Below are 15,286 nucleotides of genomic sequence, written 5' to 3'. Positions count from 1 at the left end.
TCCTGATCGCTGGCCTTGTGCTGCAGAAAGTGATCTCATCCTTGGGGAACTCCTAGGAGACAGGAAAGAAAACACCATGTAAAAAATTGTGTATCCTGGGATTGTGGGAGAACTGTGGATGTTTTAGCAGTTGATGTTAACTGCAGGAACTTTCCGCTACATTACATGGTCATGCCCTGTGGACATGATCCCTGCACACACCTGGCTGAGCAAGTGCATGGGATAGCACCACATGGTTCCAAGTACTGAATTTCTTTCCCGCATTGAAATAATGTATTGAAGCTGCTGGAGCACATTCACCTTGGAGGGTGTACCTCTCTGTTTACATGAGGCTTCTTGCTTTCATACCCACACCACCACCCTTCCCCTGTGTAGAGGACCCTGTAGCTCAGCTGGTTTTCTTCTAACTCAGGCATTGGTAGCTGTATGCTTTACGCTGTTAGAGCACAATCATTTACATAAGGTTGGTGGTTTTGGTTTTTTGTTGGTTTTGTTTTTGGTTTTTTGGGTTTTTTTTTGGGGGGGCGGTTGGTCTATTGTGTTTTTTTTTTCCTGGAGGTTCTTGAAGACAGGATGGGTGTGAAGGACTTTGTCCTGCCAGGCAGCTAGATAAAGCACTCTGTGATTCAGCATTTATTGCACCCTACACAGATTCCTCTGTTATCATACCAATAGGAATGCGGGGCCAGAGGGGATCTCCTAGTCGTCATATTTCCCAGCAGTGACAAGCACTGAGTCATAAAGTCCCTCTTGTTAATTTATCACAGTCCATCTTAAGAGTCATTGGGAATTTTCTTGGCAGGTTATTCCAGAACCTCACTTTCACAGAAAGAAACTTGTTTCTCATTTGCAGCCCACATTTTTTCATAGCCTATTTTTGTCTACTTGTTCTCATGCCAGTGCTGTCTTCTAGTTAGTAGCTGTTCTTCCTTCCCGTTCTCCCAACCTACTCTCTTACATGCCAATGAAGAATGTGGCATTTTCTTCCCAGGATCCCTGGTCTACTTGGAGAAGAGACTCTCTGTTTTTAGTTCATTCTAGCAGCTCATACCTACCCCTCTTTCAGTCTGCAGGGAGGGAGAGCCCTGGTTTGCCTTTGCAGCCATGTGAGGATGGCTGTATACGCTGCTCCCTGCTTCCAGCGGCAGAGGAGTCTGGCAAGAGTTTGGCAAGATGCTGGGACAGATCATGCTCACCTTTGAAAAGAGAGCACATGAGAAGAAATAGTCATTGGTAGTAAGGACATCAGAAAGGCAGGCCAGAAGCAGGCAAAATTCCTGTAGGTCATCAGGAAGCTGAAATTTTCTCTGCAAGTCTGCAATGTCCCTGGGGTTCCCAGCACCCATTGGGTGCTAGATTTACCATCAGTATTTTAATATACTCACAGAAGAAGGCCTGACCATCCACGTTACCTTTCAACACACCTCCTGCAATTGCTGAGAGGTGCATCTGTGCCTGGCGAGTGTGGAAAAGCTGAAGAGCTTTTACTTCTTGGAGTTTCCCATGGCTTAGAAAATCCATAATGACCTGAGTTCCTTAGAAAGCCCCTGGTACCTCTCAAGGGGTTCACAGGAAGGGAAAATGAAAGCTCACCCTCTGCAGTGTCCTGATGACATGATCCAACACAGGAATAGCATGGATGTTTTATTGGACAAGGTGAATATAATGAGCAAGGCACCCTTCTGGAGTTGTGTGCTGGTTTCCAGGCAATTACATCTCGTATCTAACCCAAATGAGTCGGGTGATATTTCAAACCAAAGAGAACGGCAGGAATAATATTAGCTGATGCAATCGCACCTTGAATTTACAGCAGCGCTAGGCAGATCCACGAACAGTGGGATACTCTGTACATGATTACAGCAAATTCAAGCCCTTGTTTGAAAGCAGCTGGGTTTTAGTTGGGTTTTTTGGAACAGTCCTCAAATATAGGTGGTGGATAAAGACTTCCTTTCCTCTGACAGGTGAATCTTTCATTTGAGGGTGAATTACACTTTGGCAAGATCAGTTTTTAATTTCCTCGCTATTACAGCCTTTTTCATGCCAGTAACAAAACCGCATTTAGTGCTCTCCTGCTTCTGCAATCTGTTCTTCATAATTCTCTGATGGTGAGGTCTTTTTCCTAGTTCTACTAATACCTAATAGGAGCCTGCTGCAGTCAGTGGGGGAGGCAGACTCCCCTGTTCCTGGAAGCCCAGCATTACTGGGTACCTGCTGTGCCACAATACAAAACCCTGGGCTAAATACCACCTTCTGATGGAAAAAAGCTCCCGGGCCTCACTGCCTTTGGCCACAGCTGCTTGAGGGCATCTGAATTAAGCCTTTAAAGCAGACAAACCCAACAACAACAAAGTGTACCCAAGGATGGCATAGGGTCTAAATTACTTGAAGACAAAACTTGGGAGTCAAAAGCCTTGTCTGTTCTAATGACTGTTATGCTCATCTCAGAGAGAAAAAACATGGTCTCTTCTGTCTCTCGCTGGCACCTGTCATTCAAGTGAACACAAGACCACCTCCCTGAGCTGCATCAAGGCTTCTTCACTGTATGTTTGCAAAACTGGCTCTGAGTGCTTCACCAGGAAGGCCTAAGAGACTAGTTGACCCATCAAAAAACAGGAAAACAAGAGCGGATGCTCCCAGCTGGGCCCTGGTTAACTTCCTCAGATAGCAGGTCTTGGACATCAGTGAGAATCCCAAATGCCCTCTTGAAAAAGTGAGTAAGAAGCTGGAGAAGGTGGAGAAGGAGTTCAGACAACAATCTGGGGTATCAACAGTGGAGACCAATGTTTCTGCTGTTGAATAATCCGTAGTTGCTGTATGTAGATGGTTTGTTCACAACAGCTGGTTTTAGTGAATTGAATACTTCTCTGCATGTTCATGCAGGTGTGTGTATGCCCTCACACAGAGGGAAAACATCCCACTTTCTCAGGATCATCCCACTGTCTGGAATAATTGGAATTTGACAATTGATTAAAGAGAGACAAGAACCCTGCTCCCCATCAGCAATCCAAGCATCTGCTGAAGCAAGTATAAGATTTCTACCACTAAGCAAAGATTTTTCTAGATAATGACAACATTAGGAACAACCCCACAAGCATGTGAGATACTTCTGGTAAAGCACTTAAATAAAAAAAATCCTCTTGCAGCTTTCCACTGGGAAAAATGAGTGCCCTGCCACGCATTCAGACCCTGGGCTGCAGGGGGGCCACAGTCCTACAAGGACGCCTCTATGCTGGACACAGCAGGGGCCTATTTATACTGCAGAATTGGGCTATCCTCCCCCTGATCCAGACAGCATCAATCTTACAGCAGCAGCAGGAGGTAAGGTAGGTTTTGCACTGACCACCTACCTTCTGGTACAGCTGGAAATCTAGGAACAATATCGTTTCCAACATTATTCATCAGGTTTCAAGACCAGTGCCAAGCTCTGTGCAGCCAACAGCTGAGCAACAGAGATTTTGTCTCTCCTTTTACAGGATTATTGTAAAATAATTTCCCTCCGTGACCAGTTTAGGCTATTCTAATGCACAGTCATAAATGAAACACTGACTTCTAAAGATCTTCCTACCCTTAGGGTGGCAGATGAAAGAACAGGTCACAGCTTTGTTCTGCCGCAACATGCCTGGAAGTGTTGAGAGACATGCTTTCATTACAGGGAAATTTCCACTGTCTCATTGGTTTTGCAAGTTTATAACCTACCTGTAGAGCATAAAAGAAATGCTGGGCTGACCAAAACAGGTATAAGACATGGATTTGCTCATGCCATTCAGGCAGCAAGAGCTGTTCTGCTGATGTCTGTGTCTGTGGGAAAGAGCACAGCGATTTTCACCTCTAACACAAACCTTGTGGCTTTTTTCAGCAACTCAGCAAGCATGCTCAAGCCCAGAATAACAGAAATTCCTTTAATAAATCTGAATATCATTTTTGTAAAAAAATGTGATCAGTGAAAGAGAAGTTCATGACACTGTGCTAAGAAGGATGTTGCTCAGATTAATTCAGCTGCTCAAGCAGATTGCTCCTTTAACGCTGCCTATGACTTAAGTCCCCAGTATAATACCACTATTTTTATGACTCAGCAGTAACCAATTCAAAAAATTAATTCAGGGGATGTTCCAGATAACGAGGAGTTTATCCTGCAGCAAAAAGGTCTCTAATGAAGAGTAAAATGTTAGAAGCCAGAATATGCAGCAATTAGCAGATTTTGATAATTGGTGAGAATAGGAATGAGAAAAACAAAGGTGAAAGGAAGTAAAATAGATTATGATTGTATTATCTAACAATTAACATTCCTATGCACAGGGATGCATAATATCTCCTGCATTTAAAGGCTGCACAGCATTTCCTATAAAAATATCTTGGATTCACTTGCTTATAATTTTCTTAAAGCTTAAGCATTTACCAAAATTTTCATGCTAAGAGTGCTAAAAAGTTAAAATGAAAGTGACTCAGGACATTTCCAAGAAGAAGGCTAACAAAAATGCATTTGTCCCATTTCAACCATGTCTTAGTTTTTTGTCTGAGACACTTCATCTCCCCCACACCATACAAACTGGAAATCCAGTTTCAATGGGTCTTGACAAAAGCCATCCAAACTGGACCATGCTTTATGACTTTGAAAAATCACAAACCACAAATCACAAACCAGGTCTGTGGAAGCTTATTAGCACTTTGTGGAAAACAGCCATCCCCAAATCATCCCTGGAAAGTCCACCCCAGCTGAGTATGCTCCGTGTCCTCGCAGCTGCTGGAGCACCCTGCACCTGGGCTGTGCACAGGTGGTGGCCAAGCCCACCCCACCTGCCAGTCCTTGCCTCACCACGGAGAGAGAGTGCACTGAGCTGAGAGCAAAGTGGGGTTTGTCTTATTAAGGCGATGACCACCACGCTGGCAGTGAAGCAGCATGGCAGAAGAAGTGGTTGTGAAATCCAGTTGTGGGAAAAAAGTGGTAAATCTGTTTGAAAAACCTGTGACTGGGGCTGGAATGGCTGGGGGGTGAGGTGGTGTAAGAGGGGAAGGCAGTGTGACTGGGGCAGAGGCAGGAAAATGGGGAGCATAATTTTCTGAGTTAACAGTGAACAGGGATAAGGATAGACAGAAGGATTAAGCCACCAAGGATTCAGGGTTTGGAAGCAGCTCTTGGACAAAAAATGTGAGGGAGTAGGGGAAAGAGCAGAAGTGAAAAAAATGTGTGATAGCAGGACAAGCCAGGTGGCTGACAGGGGGGCAGAGGCAGGGTATGGGCATGACTTAAGGTGGGATGCAATTAGTGGAGGCAAGGGTGGGGAGAGGAGAGATCCTGACTTCACAATGGTGGGGCAGGGAGCAGAGGAGATAGCAAAGAAGCTGTTTGTTTTCAAGGGGCTGGAAAAAAATAGGGTTGGACAGAACATGGATGGAAACAAGCAAAAAGCTCCTGGTGTCACATACCACTCTCCAGAGTTTGGAAGGGAACCCAGGCATCCTTAGAATCTCATCTCACCTACTGCCAGCATGTGGATCTGAAAGACAAGCCTCTGGTGCTAGCACAGCTGTCCCTTCCTACTCCCACCCTAACTTTCACTAACTGGAGTGGACACAGTCACTTGGATTGCCTCTCCTGATCCCTGGAAGAGGTCTTCATGGTGAGTCTGTTGCAAGGTTGTTAATGAATCCTGTGGATGTGCATATCGTGGCATCCTTGCTGAGTTGACTTTAAAACAAACTGACCAGGATCCTCAAAAACAGAACACAGTAATCTGTGCCAAAATGGCTCTGTAATCAAGCATTCAGAAGTTACAGAAGGCTGAAATTAAAATAATGTGTGGAAACTTAATTTTGGCATGTATGACTTTGTGGAAAAAAGGCCTGGAAGGGACCTCAAGGAGCCATCTGGGGACTCCAGTCCATCTCTTTCTCTCAAGGCAGAAACAATTATTCCTAGACCATTCTTGACAAATGTTTCTCTAATCTTTTTTTGTGAGACAGGCGTTAATTACATGATCACATATTTTTTTCTTAATGGCATCCTGCCTTAGTGCATAAAATATAGTGGGACCATGCTGTGGAGAAGACTGGGAATGCAGCTGGAGAAAGTACAGGCTCATGGTTCAGCTTGTGGACTGCTGCCCTGGAGAGCTGCCTGTGCTTCAGAGTTCCTGGGTGGTCATTTAAATCAGACTTCTCCTGGATGGTCATTAATTGTGTTTTCTCCCTTTTCTGGGTGCACAGTTTGAAAATACTGCCTCTGATTTATGTGTCCTTGCTTGGTACTCTGTTTTGATACAGCGTTACAGCTTTTATTTTACCATTACCACCCAAACTGCCCAGAGCATGTGGCACTGGTTCCCATAGACTGGGAAATAAAACTGAAGTTCCTCTGCACTATATTCAGCACTGGCTGTAATATGTCACTCATCTCCTACTTCCCATCTGACCCTGCCCTGTGCACTCTGTCAGCTTCCATCTCCCCAGGCCTTGCTTATTTTGCTGAAAGCATGTGTACAGAATGATGATTCCCAGATCCTTTATGTTTTTTACGGACAACTCCTCTAACTATTTTGTTAAGTTCAGGTTTCTCCATAACCACCTCATCCTCTGAGGTATATGCATTCAGTGCAATTAATTAACACAAGTAATGTCTATAATTACCTCAGGGAAAAATCAGTGAAACATCTAGGAACTGAGACCATACAGGACACTAGGAACTACTATAGTGGATGACAGAATTGTCACGGGATAGTGGAGGATGGAAGGGACCTCTGGAGATCATCTAGTTCAACATTCTCTTATTCACAGAGTTTAGCTACACCCAGTTACCCAGGACTATGTCCAGTTGGGTTTTGTATATTTCCAGAGATAGAAACATAGAATGATTTAGGTTGGAAGGAACCTTAAAGATCATCTAGTTCTAACTCCACTGCCACAGGCAGGGACACATCGCACTAGACCATCTTGCTCAAAGCTCCATCCAACCCGGCCTTGAACTTGTCCTCCACAATTTCTCTGGGCAACCTGCTCCAGTCTTTGACTACCTTCACAGTAAAAAGGGTGTTACCCCCACAGTAAAAAGGGTGTTTTCTGGTATTCAGGTAGAGTTTCATGTGTTTTAAATAGTGCCTACTGCATCTTGATCTGTCAGCGGGCACCCATCTCCCTCCTCGTCATTCCCTTCCACCATATATTTATACACATTGGTGAGATTCCCCCAAGCATTTTGTTCTCTAGGCTGAACATTCCCAGCTTTCTGTGTCTTCCCTCATATGAGAGATGCTACAGTCCCTTAATCATCTTTTTGGTCTTTTGCTGAAGTCACTCCAGAAAGTCCCTCTCTTTCTTGCACTGGGGAGCCCAGAACAGGGCAAAGGCGGCCTTACCAGTGCTGGGTAGAGGGAAAGATCACCTCTCTTGACCTACTGACAATGCTTTTCCTGATGCAGCCTGGGATGTTGCTGTCTGTCTTTTCTGTAAGGGCACACTGCTGGCTCATGGCCAGCTTGATGTCCTCCAGAACCCCTCAGGTCATCCTTTGCAGAGCCTCCAGCCTGTACAGCATGGGGTTATTCTTCCCCAGGTGCAGGACTTTGCATTTCCCTTTGTTCATCTTCATACTATTCCTCTCTGACCAATTCCCCAGCCTGTCCAGGTTGCTCTGGATGGCAGCACACCATCTGGTGTGTCAGCTCCTCCCGGCTTTGTGTAATCTGTAAAATTGCCAAAGGTGTACTGTGCCGCATCATCCAGCTCATTAATGAAGATGTTAAACAGTATAAGACCTAGTAACAGGATATACCACTAGTGACTGGCCTCTAGCTGGACTTTGTGCCACTGACCATCACACTCTGGGCCCGGCCATTCAACCATTTTGGGATCCACCTCACAGTCCACTTTTGTAACCTGTACTTCGCCAGGTTGTCTGTGGGGATGTTATGGGAGACAGGGTCAAAAGCATCACACTAAACTCAGTGCAAACAACATCGTTGCTCTCCTCTCATTCACCAAGCCAGTTTTTGTGCTGTGAAAGGTTGGTTGGGCTGGATTTCCCCTTTATAAATCCATGCTGACTACACTTGATACCTTCCTTGTTCTTCATATATTTGGAAATGGTTTCCATGATTTTTTGCTCCATTGTCTTTTTAGGGATTGAAGTGAGGCTGACCAGACTGTAGTTTCCCAGATCCTCCTTCTTGTCCTTATTGAAGATAGGAGTGATATTTGGCTTTCTTCCAGGCCTCAGGAACCTTTCTTGATCACTGTGATCTTTCAAAGAATGGCTTTGGAATTACATTATTCATCTTCCTCAGCACTTCTGGATCTCTTGCTCAGGGGCCTGGCATTGTTGAAGGACATTCTCACCAGTAAGGCTTCCTTCTGGGTCACCTTCCTCTGTTTCCATCTTTTGTACATTTCCTTTTTATGTCAGAATTTAGTCAAGATGTCCATGCTCATCCTCACACGCCTTCTACCACTCTTGCTTGATTTTCTTCTTGTCAGGATGAACCACTCTTGAACTTTGAGGAGATGATCCTTGATTGTCAAACAGCTCAACCCCTGGTTTCTAGTTTAATATCTTCCTCCTGATTGTGATCAGGGCAAGATGTTTCAGAACATTTTATAAATGTTCCCGTATGTCCATACTTAAAGAGTGATTTGAATTCAAATAGCATGTTTCATACCCTTTACCAAAAATGGGGTTGAGTACTACCTATTTCAGAGGCCAGTATTATCCAGGTTCTTGCCTGTAGGTGATATCCTGCATCAGTGACTTTCAGAGTCCAGTTAGAAATATAACTGTCTTCCTGTCACCTAGTGGGAGGCTTCTTACCCCAGGGGCCACTAACTAGGCAGGTCTTTCTAGGGTCCTTCCACAGGTGTGGAGAAGAGACAGACTCCTCTAGGGGAAGTTTAAGAGCAACCCCACTTGAGAACTAGAATCATCTCTTGGAGAAGTCACCTTCCAGTGACTAGAAGACAATTCTACTTTAAATACATGGAATATACAATAACTGCTTAATTCAAAAATACTTCCTTCTACTGCTTTTGAAAGTGCCGCCTTTCCCGCTAATTGCATTGTCCCCTTGCTCCCATGCTATGAGGCAAAGAGAATGTCCTTTTGAACTCAGAATGACATCATCAGCTTCATATGGCTTAAATCCAGTCCAATTAAAAATACATAAATGTGGCACTTCCCTTAAGTCAGATGTCCTGAAATGACTCCTTTATAAAAAGGCATTGTTAATCCTACCAGGCCTTTTTTGCTTTCAGGCTCTTTTCTTAGGGGTCATTTGGAGTGACTGCTGCTCCAATCACGCTAACCTGGTTTAAGCTCACCCATTTCCTTTCTGTGTCCTTACATGCCTACTCGTTGCCTGTTAAGTTCAGCCTTGCTCATGCTGCTGGCTTGTAGCCTCTGCAGGGTCTGAGAGGAATGCTCATCCAAGTCTTGCAGAACAGCATGAGAGCAATAGCGGCTGGGCTCGATCAGGAGATAAGCTTTGCTGACCATTAGCAAAACAATGGACTGTACGCTCAGTGCTGCTAAATGCACAAAATAAACAGGGAGGGGGGAAAAAATAGGTTGCTCGCAACAATCGGGTCACAAAATGTTCAGGAGGAAATGAGATTCTGGAAAAGATGTGTTGTTTTATTTTTTTTAGGAATGGAATTTTTTCCATTGATTTCTAGGGCTTTTTGGTGCTTTCATGCTACTGGTTTCTTGTCTCCAGCCAGTCAGATCTTGCTGCCTGATCCTGAATCCTGCCTTTTAGAAAGGCTTTTGAATTATGTCTAATAGGCTGAAGAAAAACCAACATGGGTTGTTGGTCTGATCAAATTAGGAGGTGTGCTCTCTTATACAGAGTGTAAAAGATTTTGCCATGTCAAGCAGTCTACAGGGAATTAGGGGAAATAGGCATGCTTTATGGGAACACTCAGGACTCACGTTTTAAAGACACAGTGGTCAGTCTTTTCTGTTGTTTCCTGTGCCTACTTTTAAGCTTTGTGTTGGCAAACCCTCTAGCCTGTCCACATATTTGCTAATTTTTTATATTTGATAATTCAGTTTCAATGCCATATATTTCCCAGATGTTTTAGAGATCTGGGAGAGAGCTCTCCTTTTAGAAACAGCTGTGTCTCCATCTCAGGGCAAGGACAGCTGTCAGCACCAGATGTACAATGCAAGATGCAGCAACAACTAGTAACCATTTGCCAGCCAAAGATGAAGGAAGTAGTGTGCGATGGTGATTAGTGAGCAGCCAGGGACAGGGATCATTAAATCAATTAGAGTGCTTGGCAAAAACTCAATGAACAAAATAAAAATACTGTTACATTTTTGGCCACTTCATAATTAGCTTTGCATTTTCTCCCGGGTTGTCTGAGGAGAATCACCATCTTTAATTCCAGGCTGCAAACTAAAGATCCCCAGTTCATAGGTAGGACATACAACAACAGTGCAAGTTCATTGCTGTAGCTGATGTATGTAGAACAACCAAGGTTTCATAGCTCTATTCAGCCATTTTGCTCTGCCTTGTGTATTGCATCCCTCTCTGCAGACATACCATACTCCCCACGGTTTGCCTTGCGAATATCAAGACTTGCTCTAACCCACCAAGCACTATCGTCCTCTTTCTCCCTCACAGAGTTGGCTGTCCTGGGGAGACCTGTACCCATGGAGTTATTTTCAGCCAGGGTAAAAACAGCTGCAACAGCAAGAGCATTTCTTTGCAGTTAAGGATGGTATTTTCCATCTGCAGGGAGCCCTTCCAGCGAGGACAGCATCTCGGCCAGGCTTCACCAGGCGTATTGCTGTGTTCTTTGCTTCTTTGGGGATGTAAATGTCTATTTCCAACAGCCTTTTCTCCTTCTGTTGGCAACTTGCACGATGTGCAATGCTTTCTTTCCAAAAACTATTTCAATAGGAACTAGTGAATCCTCTTCCTGCATTTGTGAGAAGGCACAATAAACCTCATCACCCTGCTGCAACATCCCCCAGCTATCTGAAGGAGGAAGCGGAGAAAATCTCCTTTGTTGGCTGTTTTGCTTGGCTCCCTGTACAACTTCTAGGTCACTGTGACAACTTGGAAACCCAGCCTGGATCTTCTCCCCTAGCATGCCTCTCCCATACTTCTACTAAGATCCAGTTAAAGAGTAGTCCTAATCCCAGGGCTCCACTTAAGGCTTCCTAGCGCTACAAGATTTTCTTGAAAGAACTGAAGGCCTCAGGAGTCAGGCTGGCTTTCACTCTCTTTTCTTTGAAAGTCTCCTCAACAGCCAGTTTGGAATTTGATTGGGGAGGCAAGGTTTTAGTAAGCATGGGACACTCATGGGCCCTTCCACCAATACTGTAGTACAGAGAGAGCAAATGGATGTCAGTCTTGGGCTGCTTGACTGAATCTAATGTGAGCAAGATGATACACACAGAAGAGTCCAATAACTTTTCTCATTTCAACCCTTTCATATGTCTCAGGAAATGGGCATAAATTTTGCTTTCCAGAAAGCAAATATCTGGAAGACTTCTCAAAAGCTCATTAGACTGACAGAGCTTCTCAGGCTCTGGACAACATGGTTTTCAAGGGTTATTTATGAAGAGGGTGTGGTCAGACAAATGCTGGGGCAAGGGAAACTGTCAAACTGAACAAGATGTTCTCCTGGCACAATGGGAAACCTGATGCCTCTGTCAAGAGCCAGTGGATAGAACCAACGTTAAACCTACGCAGAACACCAGCAGGGAGGACTTAATTCCACAGAAGGACGCATTTTCCTGCTTACTGAGTCACTGATGTTTTTCAAGTGTCGCAATATTGCCATGAACCTGTATTTGGTGTCTCTGCTCATTCAACTCCTCGGCAAATTTGGAATACGGAAGTTGTCTGTAACTTCTGCTACATTAACCTGTTGAGACCACTTGGCTTTATCAGTATTGGCAAACTTACCTGGAGTCTTGCGAGGCCTAGGTGCACCTACGCACATCCAGATCAGCAAAACATCAGCTGTCCTCTGAAGCAATTGTTGGTGATGACATATTTTGTGACAGAAAATGATTGCAAAATACTGGGTTCTCTGGATTAAAAACTTCTGTCCTGCTCAGAACCATGGATGCAACTGGTATGTTCTAAACATAGATTCCTTCGGGTTTTGTTCTGGGACAAAAATCAAAACCACTTTTCAGGATTTATTGTTTAATCATTAACACCTGGGCACTCAGTAAATTTGTTACTGTTACAATCTCTGATTTTCCACTGGAAAAAAAAGCAAAGTTAAAGTTCAACCATTAATATTGAGTTTGCCCATGCCACTCAAACAAGGGACAAGCCATTACAATATCTCACTAAATTGCTCTGTGGGTAATTGCCCTGGCAATATTAAGGAATTAGATACAAGACTGGTAGATCCATTAATATAGTTTTGATTCGCTAGTGCAGTAAAGTTCAAAACAGCCTTGAATGATTGCATCCTTATCAGGCTAGAGGAGGTAGCCCTGTCACCATGGCTTTTGGTGGAATGACCCAGGAAGAGCTGCAAGGTAATCAAACAGAAAATATTCCTACTGATCACCCGAAAAGGAAGCAATGGAGAAAGAAAAAGCAGGAGTTCCCTGTGGAGGAACATGTCTGTTGGTTCATGTTGAAGCAGACCTATTCAGATTGAAGTTTATGGGGGTATATGAAATGTAAATAGACAAATGAAAATCCCCAAACAAACAAACAAAAACCCTCCTCTCCTCTTCTACTGAGCTCCTTAAAGCTTTGTTCTAACCAGAAATTGTACCAATTTTCCAATTCACTGCCACCTTATGGCATTTCAGAGAGACAACACTTTAGTAAATTCTATCAGACACTTCACATTTTCAGGCAGCCTCCCTGGGAACTTGGATGTTACAGAAACAGGGCAGCTGTAAAAATGCCCAGTGCACCCAGATTTGGAACAATATTAATGCCTGAGATGCTGGGTTATAACAGCTTGTGAAAAATGATCATCAAAACATCAATTCTATTTATATTTGCAGATTCTAAACGGAGGTCATTTCATCAGCCAAGGGGACAAAAATAAATATGGACTTTGCAGTGTTGTCAAAAGAGAATCTTTCAGTCTAAAAAAGCAACTAGCTCACTCATGACTCTCAAAAATGATTTTAATTGTCAGTCCATTTTTGAAATTGAGGATGAAAGCCTAACAGATACCCTTATTGTGTGTTTAGGGTTTTTCTGCAAGTAGTCTTAGCTAAGGAAACAATCTATGAAAAGACTAACAGAAATTGGAGATGCTTTATAGTTTCTCATCCCTTCAAATACATAATAATCCTCCTTTAAAGCACACTTGTGTGGTTTCCTGGTGGATGAGAAGATGCTATGACTTGAATGGACAGGCTTTGGAGACTTGGCTGGTTAATTATTACTTGGAAATACGGCCAAGATTGCCTAATACGAAATATTGCAGCTGTGATTTTTATAATATGCATTCCCCAAACGGATGGATAGACTTGGTATTCAGAAAAGTGTCATTAGCAGCAACCAAGTTGTGGTTTTGATTGGTTTGGTACTGAAGAGGAAAGTGGGTGATTTTAGGGAAGGGCTATACTAGATACAGGAGGACAAGCACAAAGTTGTTTTCCTGAAGTAGCCTTGTTCTCTGTAAGTGAATGAAGTTGATTTCCCATTTTTATTATCAGGTTGTAGACTTGTTTCAAAGCTTTAAGGGACATTTTTCAAATGGACACCATCAGTATAAATTATGCATTGGTCTGATTCTTATTTACCACTGTTATGAGTAACAGGAAATGCTAAAAAGCAAAGAGCTCACCCTTCCCCACCTGCTGTTTTTCAGAGTGCCACCTTTTAAGAAACAAAGCTTGGCTGTCTCTTCTAAGTCAGTTCAGTTATCCTGTTTATGTAGTTGTTTGAAAGAACTTTGTCAGAAAGTAAGAAAATGTGACTTGTGTTAGTGTTTTGATGCTCAAGGCCAGAAAAAATTTCAAGCTCATGACTGGAATGCCTGGTGGTGCATTTCAGGTAGAAGAGAGCTGGCCGCTGCCTGGTTGCATATTTGTCTTTTTTATGTAAGAATGCTCTTCAGGGAACTAACCCAATCTGTAGCCCTAATTTTTAACAACAGCTCTACCAAACAAGAGAGAAAATTTAATTTTCACTGTTGGCATTTTATTGAAAGTGTGTCTCAGCAATGTTTGACACAGTGGTGTCTCAGAGGGGGGGCTGGAATGATGAGTACAGTAGGGTGGCTTGGGGTGGCTGCAGTACCACTCTGATGCAGTAACTTCAGACCGTCTCTTTTAGCCCTTGTTAGGAAACACCACTCTCACCTGTCAGGTTCCCAGCTGCACAGGTAGATCATGAAGAATCAAACCTTAAATGATCTCATGGCCTTTGTAGTAGATAAAACCATTCATCATTTAGGAGGCAGGAAAAAAGGATTCCAGAAAACCAAGCACCCTGGGGCAAGCAAAATGCTGAACAGGACCATTTTGAGAGACGGGGTTTGTTTTCTGCTTTGGAAAACAGCTCTAATAAAGGATAAATTTTAGCTGCCTTTGGCCAGGTCTTTGTTTGCTCACATAGCAATGGTATTCAGAATGGGGCTAGAAAAAAAGGAAATCTGGCAATATTTTGATGCCTTGAAAAGAGAACAGCAGCTCTTAGTCTCCAACACTGGCAAAATATGCTTCTGCTAGCCCAAGTTATTTTGTTTGTGGTATAAACTGTTCTGGCAAGAACACTTTTTCTTTTAATGGTATAAGCAAGTGGTGCTCAATTTTTGCTGAGGTCTGCTGAGTAATTTTACTGAGGTCACAGCATGCAGCAGTTCTCCAGCGCCTGCTTTGCCAGGGCTGAGAATGGGTGCCCCCCAGGGCTTCAGAGAAGCCCTGAAGAAGTACAAGGTCTTCCAGAACCTGGAACTTGGCATGCCTGGAACTCTGGCCAGGGCCAAGCTCAATCTACCCACGGTGGCGGCGAGACCTGGCCATGAAGGTGTTTAGTGGCTCCAATACAAACTGTGTTTGCTGTGAGGAGGTTTCGCTGTTAACAGCTGAATTGGGAGAACTTTCTAAGAGAGCCTCGATCTCCTTTCTCCCATTCGGCACAGTTTCTGCAGAATCCAGGGGTTGCCATCAATTCATGAGCCATGTCCATGGCTGTTCCCCCCCAGTCACACCACAGGCCTAACAGTGACACGGGATCCTGCAAGAAACATGGAGAGGGACTGCTTACAAGGGCGTATAGCAACAGGACAAGGGGGAATGGCTTCAAACTGAAAGCGAGTAGGTTTAGTTTAGATCTTAGGAAGAAATTTACTGTGAGGG

Source organism: Neopelma chrysocephalum, unplaced genomic scaffold (genome assembly GCF_003984885.1).
Source record: "Neopelma chrysocephalum unplaced genomic scaffold, ASM398488v2 Primary Assembly neopelma1_60, whole genome shotgun sequence".
Lineage (NCBI taxonomy): Eukaryota > Metazoa > Chordata > Aves > Passeriformes > Pipridae > Neopelma > Neopelma chrysocephalum.
Note: the sequence above shows the minus strand (reverse complement) of the source record.